General features: G+C 34.8%; 2 long non-coding RNA genes across 4 annotated transcripts in view; both read left to right on the plus strand.

The window, feature by feature from the left end:
• The window catches only part of LOC120334922 (uncharacterized), a 105,826-nt gene that overhangs the window by 32,002 nt on the left and 57,793 nt on the right, over window positions 1-16,031 (plus strand). The window lies entirely within an intron of this gene.
• LOC120334917 (uncharacterized) overlaps window positions 16-16,031 on the plus strand; it is an 82,664-nt gene continuing 66,648 nt past the window's right edge. Inside the window, exons 1-4 of one of the 3 annotated variants that reach the window (XR_013475536.1) lie at window positions 532-648; window positions 1,176-1,286; window positions 1,801-1,836; window positions 2,550-2,816. This is a non-coding gene — a long non-coding RNA (uncharacterized LOC120334917). Of the gene's footprint in view, window positions 649-1,048; window positions 1,287-1,800; window positions 1,837-2,549; window positions 2,817-16,031 lie in introns of those variants that run through there. The other 2 variants (XR_013475535.1, XR_013475540.1) reach the window with 2 other exon arrangements.

Genomic DNA, 16,031 nt, shown 5'->3' on the forward strand with positions numbered 1-16,031 from the left:
TAAACTTAAAAACTGAAAAATCGATTGTTTGTCTGTATCATGATTCAGGTAAAGGTTCAATTGAAGAAAAAAAATAAAGTTTCCTGTAGTGAATTTCTAGCATGGGACAAAAGGAAATTGCATGGAAAGCATGAGTATATTGACTAAAATGCAATAGCAGCAGTTGGATAAATTGAGAAAGACTCATATAACAATAGAGGTCTTTTTGATTCAAATCTAGTGCTAAGTGACAGCCGAACGCTGTATTGAAGTATTCAAAGCGTTCTAGTCTCCCTCTTGCTTGCGTTTAAATAAAGTAACTATTACCCGTGCCGGAAAAGGCGGGATAATTAGTATAGTCTCCAATGCGCCCTTATTTTTGACATCTATTTTGTTTCTGCGAAAAATATCATTTTCATAATAATACCCATATATTGATGTATTATGAAAAGATAGAAATATGTAATATTCATATTTTATTGTTTCTAACTCCGTTTCAGCACTCAAGTAAATCTCTCAATTTATTTTTTAATTTATTTAATTTAATTCTCATTTGCATTTACGTTTAGAAATGTTTTTGCCCTTCTGCAGGGGGAAGGCTAGAGCAGGGGTGGGCATGGTTTATAAACCACGTGCCAAAAAATTTACCAAACTAGACTGGAGGGCCATGTAAGTGTGATGTTAAATTAACATTTTATGAACAATATTTACAGTGTTACAAAGGAAAAAGTGAAAAACAATAAGCCTAGTGCTAAAAATAAATTTAATCGCAATCTCTACAAATTCCTTGAGCGATTTTTAGCTGAAAATTCAAAATTTGCTTTTACCTTGGTTGTGGCAGCATCAGACGGGCCAGATTGAATTACCTAACGGGTCGGATTTGGCCCGCGGGCCGTAGTTTGCTCATGTCAGGGCAAAAAAACTGTAATAATAAAAGTGTTTTTAAGACCATTTATCAATTCATAAACATTTTTCGATCTTATACCGCATGACCCTTAAGTCTGAGTGTAAAAAATTTGACAGCCTGTCGTTTTTACACTGTTTATTTATTATGCAGATACTGCTACATTTTGAGGCAAATAAATATACATACATCCTACATACCTCGATCCAAAAACAGGCGTTTTATTTTATTCGATAGTCTTATTCGACGTTACATTGGTATTTTTATCTAAATAAATAAATTCAAACTTCAGCATACACAATGACCTGTACAAATATTCTGATGAGATATTTTCGAATATTTCTCTTTGCGTTGCTCTTTGATTTAATCATAGCAGTTGTTCGTCCACCGCCACCTGGCTCGAGTAAGTTCATTTTAGATTGTTGTTTCTTTGTTATGTTCTGCTGGGTATGCTTTATTTATTTGGGTAAAATCATTTCGAATCTTTGATAAATGGTTAGTCAAGTCGAATGAAAGACAAGTCTTCCCAGCAGTTCATATTAATTGATTTAACCTCAGATTTCAATGCGTTAATATTTTTGCTACATTTGCATCCCTGGGACACTAGCGTGAAATTGTTTAATTACCTTTTTAATTGTTACGTCAAACTGTGGGATATTTATTGATTGACCCCAAATTTTGACTTCCCTTTGTTCCTGCACTATCCCAAATTATATTTTTTTTTATTAATACCAAACCCAAGAATTATTAATCATTATTTATGTGCATGCTATCGCTTTTCCTATCATAATTAATAAATGGTTGTCTGAAGAAGTCCGACCCCGGTCAGATTAAACGTTACAGAAATACATTTGTATTGGTGTGCAGTACGACTATTGAATCAAATGAAAGTATTGTTTCCTTACTTTTTCACATAGGCTCGTTTCAAGCAGGGAGAGGAGGATTTATGTCAGGTTTGTGAAATATTTCAAAATTTATTATTTGTATTTTGATTATCATTGGCTTGAGTTACGTTTTACCATTCGACCAGTACGTGGCGGAAATACTCCATTTTACGTATAGCTTTGTTCAAATAATGGCCACTCTTACCTCTTAAGTATATGGGACCAATCGGGAGGTGGTGTGTAACGCATGGAACGCGATAACCCTTATGTTATGAACCAAATTGGGCTGCTTAAGATGTTTTTATATAATATTGGTGGGCGCAGAAATTGAAACTTTTTTCAAGCGGGCACTGTTGGGAAAAAGTTTAGAGAAAAAGAGATTGGCAATATGATAATTATATTAAAACCCAAATTTTATTCAATTTTGCCCACTTTATTAGATTAAAGGGTACGTTTTCCGTATACAGGCCGATAATTGAGACCATTTTTTAAAAGTTTTTTGTTGCAAGTTCAGACCTAAAATATTTAAATTAGGTTTATGTATAAATGTGGATGCCCTTTTGCTTAGCCAGCCATTAAAGTAACAATTAATAATATGAAATCGCAATAATGTCATAGAATAAGTGTTTCAGGGCAGTATTTTTGCTAGAATCTCAAACTCCTATGAAAATAACAGTTTACAAGATGTAACGGTTTATTGTGATAATGTATTTTACATTTGTATTCCCAATGTTAACTGTGGTATTGCACTCAATTTACATATTTTCACACAAATATTTTAGATGAAAAATTCGACGAAGAATTTAAAGACCCTTGACCTGCTCAGATGCAATTAGAAGAAAATATGTCAAGCAAATTTCATTTGCTTTGTAATACAGTGCAATGTTATTTACAGCTTTTCTTTTCAATTTAATATTGCATTTTTGCGATAAGAAGATTCATATTCATACTAAATGCCCTGTGCATTCAATCAAAGGATGTTTTGTTGTTTTAATAAATCTGTGTTTATTGCTCGTGCTTGTTTGGTTAATAAATACGATATAATTGTATAGATTGCTGTTTCCCATTCGTCAGAAATATTATCGACTCAATTATCTAGCTTCTACGACTGAAAATACAATTTCTTCTCGCCATGTGTTCAATAATCAACGAATCTAAATATAAATGATCCTATAAGATATTTATCTTTACTTGTTATTGCTGTAAACTGCTTGTCTGAGGAATCCTCAGTGAGGATGTCTTACTTTGGTCCGACAAAACATTACAAAAATGCATTTGAGTTAGTGTGCAGCAAGACTCTTGAATTGCGTGGTATATAACCCGTATTTTCTATTTTCTGACGCCTATGGATTGTCTTGTTGAATTGTTGTTGTTTGAAACATCGCTGTTGTTAATATTGCTCGTCACAATTAATTGACCAATCATTTTCAATTTATCGGTACTAATAGCTTGTTGAAAGTTATATCACCTATATCTGTTTTCGAACGCGACCGACCCAAATCGCCAAAATTGCTCGCGATCAACTGTTGGTACTAAGGGCATAGCCAAAAACAAATGGGTATTGAATATGCAGATAACTACTACAGACACGTTTTTAAAAGTTTCACCGCTACCAATAAGCTTGACTCCATGGCGCATTCTTACTGAAATCACCACAAAAATTTGCATTTTTCATGTTTTCGGGGTTTACCAAACTCAAATAATGTATGTGTCTATCCTATTTTGACATAGTGCGAGTACAGTATAGTATTGTATTCTTCCTGTTTTGAACATGCGCTGCATGAAACTGGTTCAAGGCAAACTTTGGTATGTTATTAATTTCACTCAACATCAGACGCGATCGACTATACTCGAGAACTCGACTACTCGAGAACGAACGATCGACGATCGAGAACGGGCGATCGAGAACGGGATCGACGTGTTGGCCACCCCTGCGACATAGGATAGTGATTCGTCGTTATATCGGTTTCTCTCTCCCCTGGGAAAATATGAATCAGAATCGAAGGCCAAGTTTGGTATGTTTTGAAAATAATTGCTGTTATCAAAATTCAATTATTTTTTTTGGAGTCGGAGTCGAAATTTTCATGAACCGGAGCCGGATTCAATTGTATATATTTCCCGAATCCCACAACCACATCAATGCTCGCAATTTTTTTTATCAGTACTTCATTTATAAATAATTTAAAACCTACGGCTATCGCTAAACAGAAACGATAACTGTGTCATGGTGTTTTTAATCCTTTCCTGTTCTTCTGTGTATTTCCGATTTCTAATTTTGCATAAAACACGTCAACCACGTTTTGTTAAATTTAGAAACGCCAAACCAGTTTAAGATAATGATGTATTCTACGTAATTTTCCCACATTTTAGAAAAAAATATTATTGACCACCCAGAAATGCCATAATTGCCAATTTATTTAGTCAGAATTTTAACCAAAATACTGAGTATTCGCGCAATGACGAAATTGTGGAATTTTTATCCATTATTCCTTCATACAAAAATAACACAGCCACGATTAAAAAAAAAATGCGAACTATCAACCTTTTAAATATCTAGAATAGCTTCCGCCACCAATCCAAAAGCATGAGAAGTGGGGAAAATACCCTCGCTATGTTTTTTAAATTAGAGTTAGTGATTATCCAGTTAGGGTCAGAACTGATATGATAATTTTAATCACCAACACAAACTGCATTTCTAATTTTAACTGAATAGTTAAATATAATATTCATGTTTCAAGTGTTGGCAGGGGTGGATTCTGCCGGAGGCTTTGTACAAAAGATCCAAAGGGAACAATCACTTGGCACTATAAATCGTATATAGTTGTATAACACTCAATATTAACTGGTAGAAATAAGCGCAATCGTGAGCATACACTACTCATCAGTATTATTTGCTAGCTTATATTTGGAAAAAATAAGACTTAGCGCAAAGCTGTATCGAACACTACAGGCGAAATAGTAGAGTACGTAATTACAGTCTATTCTTGCTAGGCAGGATTGGTATTATTTTAGAAGTGTCGTTATTTACATTGTACGATTTACAGCCTTTGATGAACTTTGTTCAATCGCTCGTTTCGAGGTAAAGACACATCAAGCTTGTACCGCTAATAATCGATGGTCTCTGAGCCCTATTCGAACCGGCCAAACTTGATAGTGTTTAACAAAAGACTTCACTACACCCATGACAAGAGATTATCGCCATTCGCATTAAGGTCGTTTCTTGATTACGCAATCACGATTCACGATACGATATTGTGGATTTGCCTCTTTTCTATTTATAGCTTGACTTGAAATACCAAAAATCTCTTGCCCGTCGATATACACCATTACCTGTCGCTATAGAATATGTAGGTTTTGAATAAACTGGCTCTTGATGCCTTACGGTCATGCTATATCGTCATATTAGGGTTGAAAATTTTAACGGAAGACATTTCTCACTTGCACTTCTTACTAGCATGGCCGACTCACAACTTGATTCATTACGATTTTTAAGTTGTACTATATTGAAAAAAATTATGCTTGCGAAAATCGAAGTTAAATCGATCATTTATTTAACTGAGAATCAGTTTAAACTGAATATCCCAATCAACCAAATTTTTATTCTATTCAATTCAAAAGCCTTGCTGCACACGAACACAAATATATTTCTGTAACGTTTCGTCTGACCGAGGTCAGACTTCTTCAGACAAGCATTTTACAACTATAACAAGAAACCCAATTGCATGCACATAAATATTGGTTTCAAATGTTGGGTCTGTTTGGGATAGAGAGATATAAATAAAATTGGGACAGTGCCAGAACAAGAGGGAAGCTAAATTTGATTTAAAATCAATAGATACCCCACAGTGTAGTGAGTGACATTTAAAAAGAAAATTAAACAATTTCATGCTGTTATCCCGTAACTCCGACTGTGGTATCGCCTAAGTTCATTTAAGGGTCATGGCTGCAATATAAGGAAATGACTTAAACCGCGAAATAGAAATCAAGTGTAAGTGACAATGAAATGTAATTTTCAAATTAGCATAAATTGTGAATTTATCCATCTCTTAAATTCATCCCTAGAGGTTCTAATGTTTTGAATTTGTTAATAAAATAGGTTTCTTTCGTTTGCCGGTATACTTGACCTCGATATAGTTTTTCTATTCCAGTTACCAGAAAGTCGTTGATGGAATGGCCTGATTGATTGAAATGTTTGCCAACTGCAAGATCTTTGTTTTTTTGATTGATGCTTCTAATGTGTTCTGTAATTCTGTATTTTAAATGTCTGCCTGTTTCACTGACGTATTGCATGCCACACTTTCTACAGGTTATCAGGTATATGACATTTTCTGAATTGCACGTTATTCTTTGATTGATGTTCATTTGAAGTCTTGTGACGCTGCTAGTGCTTGTTTTAGTTTCCTCTGAATATTTGCAGGTTGAGCATGATTTCCTTTTGCATTTATGGAAACCTGATTTTACTTCTCTTGATGATTCCGGTTTCAACTTGGCCCGAACTAGTCTGTCCCGTAATGTTGGGCACCCTCTGTATGCAATTTTGGGGGGTGCCGGGAAGATGTTTCTCAGTCTTTCGTTGTTGTCTAGTATGTATTGATATTTAGAGAAAATTTTTCCGAAGTTTGGTTGATTAGGATGGTAATTAGTAACGAATGGCAATAGTTGTTGATCATTGTGTTTTCTTTTTGGTGTTAACAGTGAATCTCTAGTTATTTCTTTTACCATGCCTATTGTTTTGTCAATCGAAGTTTGTTGGTAATTTCTTTTTATCAGGTAGCTTTTCATAATTTCTGCATGCTTGGTGAAGAATTCTTCCGTTGAACATGTTCTTCTTATGCGTATAAATAGTCCTTTGGGAATGTTTGCAGTAACGTGCTCAGGGTGGCACGAGGAGGGTAGAAGATATTGGTGAGAGTCTGTTTCTTTGGTGAAAATTTCAGTTTCTAATTTGTTGTCTATTATATGAACTTTTATGTCTAGAAAGGCAATGTTTTCCGGCTTCGCCGTGTGTCCATATCAGAAAACAGTCGTCAGTATATCTGAAGTAGTAGAGCGGTTTGATCTTGGCTGTTTGTAGCATCTTTGATTCTAAATTTGCCATGAATGTGTTGGCATATTTAGGCGCAATTTTGGTTCCCATTGCTGTTCCGTTGATTTGGAGGTAATGTGTGTCATTGAATACAAAATTGTTGTTGTTCAGAACCATATTTACTGCTTCTTTGATCCACGGGATTTCGCGTTTGTCGTTACTGTGCTTTTTAAGATACTTTTCAACTGCTGAGATGCCATCTACATGTGGGATATTTGTATATAATGATGTCACATCCATGGTTACTAGAAGGGATCCTGAGGGAACATTGCCGATTTTTTTCAAAATATTGAGGAAGTCCATGCTGTCTCGGACATACGAAGGTATTATTTCTTTGCACATGAGGTCAGTTAACTTGTGATCGATATATGCCAATAGTTTTTTTGTTGCTGTTCCATTTGCTGAGATAATTGGGCGACTGGGATGATTTTCCTTGTGGATTTTTGGCTGTAAGCGTAAACGGCCTGGTTTGGGGTTTTTTGGAATCATCGCTTTAAAAGTTAATCATCTATGACGCCGGCTTCTTTCATATTATACCATAATTTAGTCACTTTATTTCCAATTTGTTTAGACATGTCTTTAGGATTGTATTCGTAGACCAGACTGTCTGCAGGATGTCGCATGCCTTCAGCGATATAATCTGATCTAGAGAGAATGCAGGTGCCCCCACCTTTGTCAGCAGGTACGATAACAATATCTCTTGCTGCTTTTTGTTCGAGCTCTTTTAAAGCCTGGACTTCGCCTTTTATTAGGTTTGAAAACGTGCGTTTTTTTATTGCTCCTTTGTTAGTTTCTCGTTTCAGGGTGTTGGCAAAGTGGTCCAGATCTGAATTTCTCCCCGCGGGGGGTGTCCATTTGCTTGGGATCTGTAACGACTTTAGGTAAGTTCGAGCCAATTGGCTTGTGCTTTCTGTAGTTGACCAATCAAAGAAGTATTCTCTTAGGCGGTAGTTACGAATAGTTTTATCAATATCAGCTTGTAGTTGGAAGTTATCAAATCTTTCGGGGGTGGGACTAAAATCTAGGCTTTTTTCCAACACTTTGATTTGCGGCTCGGTTAGCGGGATATTAGAAAGATTGTATAATGTAGTATTCTTTGTCGCGATTTCCTCTTTTTTGCGTCGTTTCTGCTTTCTATTGAATCTTCTATTTCTTATTGGTTTGGTTTTGGTCTCATTGAAATGGGCCGATTCTTTGTTTATTTATTTTTGTTGCAGTTGTTTTGCTCATTTTTCTCATTCTTGTGTTATTGAGTTTTGCAGTTAAATTGGTTTTCGAAATATCAATCATAAATCGGATGGAATTCCAAGTATCTTCTTTCATTTTTGTTTGAAGGTTTTGTTCTGTTTGTAGCTTGTTACTGGTTGCTTCTTTTAAACTAGAATTGCTTCTTTAAGGGCTTGTTTCGTCAGTTGTTTGGAGAATTCCTTATGAAAGTTCTGCCATTCTGTCAAGTTTTTCAGATATTTTTTGTAAGCCCGCAGAAGGCCACAAAAAAAATGATTGCTGATATTGGACAGGGGTTTGGTTTGGAAATTGAACTTGACAAGTTGATAAATAGACACAAAGATTACATTGGTCGTTGACACAAATACTGTATTGTTTATATTAATAAAATATATTTATGATACTCGAAATTTTGATCAGAGGTTTTGTGCGCCTTGAGATACCATTTGATTCGTCTTTATATCGGCTTCTTCTATTCATTTGACATTTAATACAAACAAACATCTTTGAAAAAAAAGGATAAAGACGTTAACTATCAGCTTCATAAATAACTTGATTAGCTTCCGCCAATACAAAAAACGTAAGATTTGAGAAAAATACACACACCACGTTTTTAAACAGAAAATCCGTATTTGACAGTTAGAATCAGGAATGATTTGAAAATTTGAAATACGGGCAAAATAATCTGCATTTCTCACCTTAACTGAATAAATACTAATTTTCTTATTTTTAGCATTGGTGGTGCGGATGTTTTTTGGCGAGGGCTTTGAACAAAACGTCCACTGGGATTATTTCGTTAATAGTATAAAGCGGTAAGTAATAAGCGCAATCGTGAGCGTATAGTACTCACTAGTATATTTTGCTAGTTTATATTTAGAAAAGCGATCCTTAGCAAATAGTAGAGTACGTAATTACAGTCTATTCCCGCTAGCCTCCCACTGGTAATATTTTCAAGTGCCGTTGTAACTCGAATCGAGTGAGGTATCTTTATTTACATTGTACGATAGCTCGTCGTTGCGTCATAATATAGCAATTTATTGGACACGTTTAGTGGCCATAACGATCGTTTCAAAATTTTGTTGTTAATGTTATTTTCTTTCGTCATTATCAATAAAAAATCGCTTTTCTCTCCGAATACTGGGCCAATTGCTTTGGAATTTTCAGTGGTTCAAGATTGATTTTTTTGCCAGAAGGCTATTATTTTCATTTATTCCTGAATTTTCTATGAATCTTATGAGATCTAATATTTCATCCAAAATTGCGCTGTGTTAATTTTTAATTATGGGAACACGGTTTTTAATCCGCCAAGCGTGACGGCTGACTGTGAAAACTCTTGCGTCTGAAAACCCGGAACTTTTTGAGGGTACGGTACCGGTAACGTCAAAGGTAAACCCTGCTTCGCTCTAGTCCACGTGTCCATATATTTGAGCGTTGCTCTCTTGTTTTATATGTGTGGTCATAAATATAAAATTAAATGTAAAGGGTGTATGTAGTATGAAATGTAGGACCGAGTTTGAACAATCTTAATCAGGCGACAAAACAAATTCAATTCGACCATCACACTTGAAAAGTATACAATTAAAATATTGCACATTCTCCCAAGAGATCGGGGAAATCGCGACAAAATATATATTGTGACACATGCCCCGTTTTAGTTCAGTCGTTTGAATTGTATGGGTTGCTTGAATTGTACTCTCATTACGAAAGAAATCAAAATTGTCATTAGCACTTTATAAATAGACAATTACCCATATAAAACCCAATCCTATGCTCAGTTTTTTCACATATGACTCCAACTTTGGGTACTATCATCGGGCTTTCAGAGAGAAAGATGGTATAGTTTATACCAAATCAAAAATCATATAAGCTAATGTGGAATATTTTAACTGTTGAATCAAATAAAAGCAATTTACTTAATAATTGAGGCTGAGCTTATATCAGATATGAGTGGAATTTTATCGCCGCACTGGCATTTCGGACTGTTCCAATTCTGTTTTTGAAAATAAAGAATACGGATGAGGGTGACACAATTTTACTATAGATAGGTTTTATCCATCGGCTGGCCCCAATTGACATTCGCGTCGGGTTATATTTTGAATTCAAAGCACTCGCATCCTAGACAGTTTAATAAAATGGGGCACACAAAAAAGGGTGACACGATTTTGTTAGGTTTTTTACATCTTTGAGTTTCAAGCTGGCATCATTGACATTCGGATGTCACCAAGCTGCACCGCAGCCCGGGGTTGGTTTTGGGGTTCGGAAAAACCCCCTTTTGAAATGTAAAAAACAAAACACTTTTCTGTATCAAACAGCAATTTTCTTAACAACAATTCTGTTCTTATTTTTTCCCCATAGGCTTGTTTCAAGGAAGGAGAGTATTTATGTCAGGTTTGTTAAATATTTTAAAATTTCTACGTTATTTTCATCATTATCACTCGCTTGAGTTACTTTATCATTCAATCATTACATCACAGCGATTTACTTGTCGGAGTATGTCCATAGATAGACAAAACGAACTGTGTACGTTCCACTGGCTGGCCTGACATGAAAAGATGTAAATACAAAATTCCCTTTTTTACTAATTCGAAGATAATATTGCAGCATTGACTGCTTGCTTCTGCATAGCAGGGAATAGTTCTATATGTTAAAATCGAAATCTGCATTTCTATGAAATGAAATGACTGTAACGTTTTATTGTGATAATGTATTAGTAATATTAAATGTTAAATGTGATATTGTACTCAATTCACACAATTTTTCTTACAAATATTTTAGATGAAAAATTTCACGATGACTTTAGGGCCTTTGGACTCGATAGCATTTCCTGAGATGCAATTAAAAGAAAACGCGTTACGAAAATTTCATTTTCTTTGCTATATGCAGTGTAATGTTATATACAATTTTTTTCTTTCCATTTCCTATTGCATTTGTCTTATTACGATACCAAGATTCGTATTCATACTGAATGGCCTGTGCATGACAAGCAAAGACTGTTTGGTGTTTTTAAATGAATTCGTGCTTTTCGTTTACTGTTTGTTTGGATAATAAGGGCGACATAATTGTATACAATATTATCTGCTTGACTCTTCTAGCTTCTGCGTCTGTACACACAAATTCTGCTTGTCAGGTGTTTACTAATTATTAATTACTGAATACGAATAATAAGTGATCCTAAATGGAATTTGTATATATATATATATATATATATGCACCGTATTTCAGCTGTTTCCAAAGGTTGCGGAGCGCTGGTGCGCCGCAGCGAGTTGCTAAGTGAGTCGCGAAAATAAATAGAATAATGTTGAACATACCTAAAAATGATTGAATACTTCACATATTAAATTTATTATGAATGTTTTATTTTTTCCCTGTTCAAAATGCTGTGTATAAGAATCAATAAATTCATATTATCTACCTATGTCGTTTACTTTCTTTTACGTATTGTCCGCATCTATTGTTTCGTGGACGTATATATGTAGAAATAGTTGCTGCAAGAATTTTTTCTGCTTTTGGTAAAAAATTTGGTAACCGCTGCCGTATATTATCGATTGCATGTGAATGGTTTTGTTAAATTGCTGTTAGATACATCGCTGTTGTTGAAAGTTTGCTCTTCTCAATTATTAGACAAATCGTTCTAAATTTTTCTGTTGTAATTAATAGATAGTTGAAATATATTTAATGGATACACTAACTACATATGTGTTACAAATATCTTCATCTTCATGTTACCGATAATTCAAAAACGTCCAAAGACTATTTTCTCTCCGCCACACTTACCTTCCGACCAAAGTTATCATCTGTGACCTTTGTCGTCCCCATAGTAACCACTTGTAATATTGCACCAAGAACCCTCATGCGGTTTATTATTTTGCAATTCATATTTGTCCTGCATGTCGAGTACTAAATGTACTATCTTTTATTTTTATAAAGTGTGAAATATATTCACCCCTCACGAAATGCCTTTAATGCGAAGTGCTTATGATATATTTAAAAATAATCGAGTTTTCTCTAGGGTTTTGTGTTACCTATTATTTTACATAATACTATGCTGTTGTTGACCCAGTGGTTAGAATTTTGAGAACATCTGTTTTAGATCTTCAATAAGTATGGATTCATTAAAGAACTTCAACTCATTTCATCAAACGAATGAAATGCCTTTTTGCTGCATCTGGAACTGGTAACGGCATATCGTATTTTGCCTTTCTGCATGTACAGTACTGTATTTTCCTGTTTCAAACATGCGCTACATAAAACTGGTTCAGGACAAACTTTGGTATGTTATTAAGCGTCGGCAGGGGTTGATTCTGCCTGAAGCATTGTACAAAAAATCCAAAAGGAAGAAATACTTGGCAATATAAATCATATATAATTGTATAACACTCAATATTAATTGGTAAAGTAAAAAACGTAATCGTGAGCGTATAATACTCACCAGTATACTTTGTTTTTATTTTGTACAAAAGATCCAAATGGAATAACTACTTAGCACTATAAATCGTATATAGTGTTATAAAACTTAATGCTATCCGATAAGTAATAAGCGCAATCGTGAGCGTATATTGCTCACGTCGAGTGAGGTTTCTTTATTTACATTGTGCGATTCAAATCCTCTGTTGACCTAATAGCTCGTTTTAAAAAAGGGCCATATCAAGCTTGTACCGATAATATTTAATAGTCTCTGAGCGTTTTTTTGTACCGGCGAACGTAATCGTGTTTAATAAAAAGACCCATGACACCCATGACTAACGATCGCAGTTCCCAATAGGGTCGTTTCTGGACCGTAATTTCTGCCATTACAGATACGATATCATGAAATTTGTCTTTTTTCTATTTATAGCTTGACTTGAAGTACCTAAAATTTCTCGCCTGTCGATATCCGCAATACTATCTGTAGCTAGAATAATTTGATTTTTGACGAACTGGACACTTTCGGTCATGTTTTTTCGTCATATTGAGGAAAGCTACATTTCTTAGAATTCCAAATTATAATTACAGTATTTAAAAGTAATTATGCCCTCGGCAAACCAAAGAAAAATGACATTGAGCATAATTTTTAATGTTTAATTCACATAAACTCCATACATTTTTTCGTCGGGATGTGACTAGTACTTTTTGGTACATTATTCGTGACTGGATTATTCACAGGCAATTTTATCTTTGACTACGAGAACAAAATTCACAATTTGCGTTGCAATATGACTGATATTGGTCGAACTTTTGGGGGTCTGCAAAGCTACTAGCATTAAGTGAGTATTGCTTCTAAGCTCAAATTTATTTTGAAAAATACATTGGTAAAATACGACTATAAAGTTGCAAGCCCCACTTCAAAATTCAGTGATCTTAAGGACTATTAAAATAAGCTTGGGACTCTCAGTAAGCCTACAGTAGGTCCCACAAAAATGTATGGCTGGCTGATATAGGATCTGGAAGTTGAACCTGACATGCTGACAAATATACACAAAGATTTGATTGGTCGTTGAAAATTTTACGGTGTTGTTTATTTTATTAAATATACATGATATACTACGATACTCTACTATTACTACGACTGCAATCGACTGTAATCGTCAAAATAGCATGCGACTACTCGATAATAAGGTCTTAAGCGAAAACGAATGAGTATTGAATATGCAGAAAACTACACACCCGCATTAAAAAATTCCACCGCTGCCAATAAGTTTCGGTCCGTGGCGCATTTTTAATGAAAATGTTACAAAAATTGTATTTTTTATGTTGTCGTAATTTCCCAGACTTAATGAGGGTATGTGCAAATCGTATTTTGCCTTGTGCATATACAGTACTGTTTTCTTCCTAGTTTAAAAACACGCAACATGCACTGCATGAAACTGGCTTAATTAAACGAAATTTTGGTATTTTATTAAAGTCACGCAACATCCGACGCGACTGGCTACTCGAGACTGTGCGATCGAACGATCGATCGCGATCGGGGTGTTGTATACATACTTCTGAGATATGGGACGGTGATTCGTCATTATATCGTTTTCATTATCCCCTGGGAAAATGTGAATTGGAATCGAAGTACGAGTTTGGTATGTTTTGAAAATAGTTGTTGGTATTAAATTTAAATTTTCTTATTCGGGTTGGAGTTGGAGTCGAAGTTTTCATAAACCGGAGTCGGAGCAATAGTATATTTTACCCGACTCAACATCCCTGCTCGTAACTTTTTGTTTATCCGTACTTTAATTAAAGATAATTTAAAACCTACGGCTCTCGATGTCAGACAGAAACGATAAATGTGAGGAATCTCGGACTTATGGTGTTATTGTTCTCTTTCTGTCCTTGTCATTTTTCAATTCCTAAGTTTGCATAAAACACGTCAACACCGTTTTATTAATTTAGAAAAACCAAACCAGATAAAGCTTATGATGTATTCTATGAAATTTTTTCCGGATTATAAAGGGAAATATTATTGTCGACCTGGAAATGCTTAATCAGTATTTTAACTCTAAGCAACACTCAGTATTCACGCAATGACGAATTTGTGGAATTTTTATTCATTATTTATACATACAAAATTAAAACAGACACAATTGACAACAGACAAAGGCTCATAAATAAATTGAATAGCTAACGTGAGCTTTAAAAAATACCCTCGCCACGTTTTTAAATAGAAAATAAGTACTTATCCAGTTAGGGTCAGAAATGATTTGGTAATTTGAATTACCAGTGCAATCTGCATTCCTAACCCTGGCGGGGCTGTTTTTTGATGGAGACTTTGTACAGAATATCCAAATGGATTAATTAATTATCATTATAAATCGTATATAGTTGTATAATGCTCAATATTACCTATTAAATAATAAGCACAATCGTGATCGTATACTACTCACCAGTGGTATATCGCTAGTTTATATTTGAAAAAAAAACCTTAGCACAAGCTGAACCGAACACCAAAGGAGAAATAGACGATACAATTACAGTCTATTCTTGCTAGGCAGTATAGGTATTATTTTACAAGTGTCGTAAATTCTTCCTCGCTCGCACTGCGGAGTGAACTTTTATTTACATTGTGCGATTCAAATTCTTTGTTGACCTAATAGCTCGTTTTAAATAAACACATATCGAGTATGTACCGTAAGCGTTTTTCGCATTTAACTCGTTTCGAGACTTTACTATTGCGCAATCGCGATTTGAAATATATACCTAAATCGCTTGCCATCGTTATCTGCCACTAGAATAATATGACTTTGGATAAACTGGTCGGTCCAAATTATAATTCGGAATTCCAAATTATAATTACAGTATTTAAAAATAATTATCTCCTCGACAATCCAAAGATAAATGGCATTGTTTCATTTATTGTGCAATAATTTATATTGAATATTTCAATCAACTCAATTTTTCTTTAGGGATGTGACTAGTACTTTCTGGTACATTATTCGTGACTGGAATATTTACAGAGAGTTACATCGTTGACTATGAGTACAAATTTCACAATTTGCGTTGTGATATAACCGATATTGGCCGAACCTTTGGGGGTCTGGTAATTGGCTAAGGGACTAGCATTAAGTGTGTATTGCTTCTAAGCTCAAATTTATTCTGAAAAATACGTTGGTGAAATACGGCTATAAAGTTGCATGCCTCTCTCTAAAATTCAGTGATCTTAAGGACTATTAAAATAAGCTTGGGACTCTCAGTAAGCCTACAGTAGGTCCCGCAAAAATGTATGAATGGCTGATATAGTAGAATAATTTGGTACCGTGACATTTTTTGACAGACCAAACTTAATATTGATAAATACAAGACTGCACCCGTGACTAGGGATTATCGCAATTCGTGTTTAGATCGTTTCGATACTGTAATATTGCGCAATCGCGATTTGAAGTTCCTGAAATCTCTTGCCAGTCCGATACCCATCATTACCTGTCACTAGAATAAATTGACCGTTTTGAGTGATGTTTTTTCGTCATATTGAGGAACGCTATATTCCCTA

This window comes from Styela clava, chromosome 1 (genome assembly GCF_964204865.1).
Source record: "Styela clava chromosome 1, kaStyClav1.hap1.2, whole genome shotgun sequence".
In the NCBI taxonomy this organism is placed as follows: Eukaryota; Metazoa; Chordata; class Ascidiacea; order Stolidobranchia; family Styelidae; genus Styela; species Styela clava.